General features: G+C 42.9%; 1 long non-coding RNA gene across 1 annotated transcript in view; it reads left to right on the top strand.

Annotated features, from left to right (window-relative positions):
• Positions 1–193: 193 nt before the first annotated feature.
• LOC123017738 overlaps positions 194–3494 on the top strand; it is a 24675-nt gene continuing 21374 nt past the window's right edge. The window contains exon 1 of the long non-coding RNA XR_006413658.1: positions 194–205. This is a non-coding gene — a long non-coding RNA (uncharacterized LOC123017738). The remainder of the gene's footprint in view (positions 206–3494) is intronic.

Below are 3494 nucleotides of genomic sequence, written 5' to 3'. Positions count from 1 at the left end.
GTCAGTGACATATGCAGCTCTTCTAGTTCTTCAACATGCCTGGTGATTGGTGAGTGTAGATGCAGCTAAATTGACACAACTAACAGAAAGTACCTTATCAGGATATATTTCCTCATTCCTGTAACCATGCACTTAACAATTCCACCATCAGTGAATAGCCTACTACTCTCAGCAGTACATTTGGCAACACAATAGGCCCCCCACAGTTGCCATGTTCTCCTCAGCATGCTTTCTAAAACTATTTTGTGGCAAAAACATTTTTAAGAATTTATCTTGTTCTCTCCCACCTCTCCTTGATATATTGAGCTGTTCTTGTGACAGGATTCAAAGTGCCTTTTAATACTGTACTCCTTTAATACTGAGACAGTTTCAAGACAGTTTTAATGCAAACTGCTTTATCCTCATTTAAAATGAAGAAGAGCTCAGCAGTCCATTTGTTATTAAAGACATGGTGCTCATCTGCAATTTCTCATTTCTTTGAAACAGCACTTTATTTTTCAGACATTTTTTAGTAAATTTTTAGCAGAGCAGCAGTTGTGTAGATTCAATATTCTTGAATAAATAAAATATGGGGAGTATAGTTCTGGAGTCTGACTCTTTCCTTTGTCATCAAATCTACCCCACTCTGGGTGCTGTTAGCTGCGGATTTTCATTTTGACCTTTATAGCAGAGAAGAGAAGAGAGCCCTGCCTCCACCATTCTCAGGAATGGGCCACATGCACAGACTAGAAAGAACTTTTTGAAAATGGATCATGAATCTGACCTAACAGATGGCAGAGTTGCAAACCTAAGGACATGGAATACTATGAGATTTATATCTTAATAAACACACTGCCTTGAGGTTTAAATCTAACATGCTAATACTCCAAAAATTGGGGGCTATCCAAAAAGGGCAGGTAGAGAGAAAGCGTGAATGAAAGGGCAGCCTCCCAGCTGGGGCAGAGGATGCAGGGTGCACTTGCCAGCCAAGCCTCAGTCATGAGAGGCAAAGTGGAAGCCAGGAAGAAGGGGACTTGGCTGGAGGAAGATGTGGGAAGGGAATCCTGTAAGCATCCCTGCTGAGAGAGCTCCTTCCCTCTCAGTCCAAGGGGCCACTCAGCTCCTGCAGCCACAGATGCATGAGAGGACTCGGAGCTGGCATGGGTGGGGCAGGAGAGGAAGAAGCAGGCAAGGCCAAAAGTCCGAGCAAGCAGCTCTTGTTGAGGAAGGGCGCATGCCGGAGGCAGCAACGTCACCAGTAACCCTGGAAGCCACTTGGAGGAGCCTTGATGGGTGGAGCCTCTGGAAATGTTCAGTATGCAAAACACTTTGTATTCTTTTTGCAAAAATACCAGGCCTTTTACTGGTTATATATGCTCCCTGGAGGGGTTCTTCTGGTGCCAAGACCAAAATCTTTCCCCAGTATTTTAAGGTTTAAACTGATTTTAATTGAGGTTTTAACAGAATGGATGCTGTGCCTTATTTTGTTTTATTGTAAGACCATCCTGAGACTACTTTGTAGTGGGCAGTATACAAAAGTTTCAAATAAATAAATAGCCCTCATCTTGAGTACTGCATCCAGTTTTGTGCACCTGTTTTAGAAAGATGCAGACACACTGGAAAAGATTACGGGAAGGGCAACAAAGATGATTAGAGGACTGGAATATCACCCTGTGATTAGAGACTGAAAAAATTTGACATGTTTAGCCTTCAGAAAACTGAGGGGAGATATGATAGCACTCTTCAAGTACTTGAAAGGTACTCACACAGAAGAGGGACAGGATCCCAAGGTGCAGGACATGAATGGCCAAGTTACAGAAAGCCAGATTACAGCTGAACATCAGGAAAAGCTTCTGGACTGTTGGAGCAATATGCCAATGGAATCACCTAGGGAGGTCATGGATTCTTCCACACTAGAGGCATTTAAGGTGCACCTGGACAGCCATTTGTTAGAGATGTTTTAACCTGGAGTTCTGCATTGTGTAGAGGGTTGGACCTGATGGTTTTATTGGCTCCTTTCAACTCTACTGTTTAGTATTAAGTCTAGTATTAAGGTTTTTGCATAGCAGTACTTCAGTTGTGAACTCCCTTTTAAGGAGGCTAGATGGGTTTCTGCAGAGCTGTCCAAGCCTTGATTTCAAAGGGCTCATCTTTTTATTGCAACAGATGTATTCTATCTGTTTTTAGCTTTTTGAATTTATTGTGCATTGCCGCAGCCACTCACTGAATGGAAGGGCAGTTCAATTCTTTAACTACAAGAAATATTCCAGCATTCACGCGAGCAACCGTGCAGTCTATTGCCACTGCACAGGTCATGTTGTTGGTCCTTAGTCTTGTCTTTTGCAAGATGTTGCTTTGAAATAATAAGAAATCTGCACCCTTCTCCCATAGCATATCACTTTGGAGCAACACTCAGGGAGGTGGAATACTTCACCTACTTGTGGAAGGATCAAAGAGCTGTTTTTAACTAGGAAACTTACAAATCCAAAGTGACTGATATAATGTGACAGGCAAGAAAAACAAACCTGTAAGCAAAGATAGGTCAAGAGTACCATATCCAAGCACTTAAAAATTGTCTATGCAAATGCTTGGATAGCAAGTTGCATACCTGTAACTGTCTGAGGAGTCATTAGTGCATTCACACATATGGGTGCTGTGTCTGCATGGTGCCACATTTGGAAATATTCCTCTAGCTAAACCAAGATTTTTTTGCGGGAGCCCTGCCCACACTCATTATATAAGTAGGCATGCTCCTGCCATTTTCTTAATCCAACTGGAGACTGACATTTGACCCTTTTTTCTAGGTCCTGAACTGTCCCTATTGCTATTAAAATAGTAGGTAAAGTCATCAGCTTTACCTACTACCTAAAGCTGATGACTTTAGGTAAAGTCATCAGCTTTACCTACTGATGCAGGCCGGCGGGTGGGCTGGGTGAATGCACAGATTATCACCCAAAGAATGACAGGTACAGATATGCAACGTGCCTTTCTTCATTGTAGTCTCTGTGCATCATACATATGGGTGACTAGCAAGCATACCATTAAAGGAGGTGGGAGGTGCTGTTACAAGAGAATGGGTGGCAACACAACACAACCAACGGAGCAGTCCTGTCTGGCTCTTACATTGAGCCGATGGTGTAGATGAATGTGGATGGTGTTGAACATAACTGCTCAGCAGAATGCATCTAATGGTATTCCCGTGTGGAGGGCCATCAATGTTAATATCGCCCTGGTGGAATGAGCTCCAAGACCAACAGAAAGCTAGCGTGTGGCAAACATCGAGTGTATGCAGCACCCTTTCAAAGTCCTTAGATGGTGACGGGTAGAATGCTGGGAGCACTATTTCTTGATTTACATGAAAGGAGGAAGAGATTTTAGGGAGAAAGGACGGATTGATATAGAGTACTACTTTTATTTTCCAAAAAGTATGGAGGATCTATCCATAGTGTGCAGAATTCACTCATTCTATGAGCCAAGATGATGGCCACCAGGAAGGAGACCTTCCAAGAGACAAG

Source organism: Varanus komodoensis, unplaced genomic scaffold, assembly GCF_004798865.1.
Source record: "Varanus komodoensis strain SLA01 unplaced genomic scaffold, ASM479886v1 scaffold100, whole genome shotgun sequence".
In the NCBI taxonomy this organism is placed as follows: domain Eukaryota; kingdom Metazoa; phylum Chordata; class Lepidosauria; order Squamata; family Varanidae; genus Varanus; species Varanus komodoensis.
This window is presented reverse-complemented; position numbering and strand designations above follow the sequence as displayed.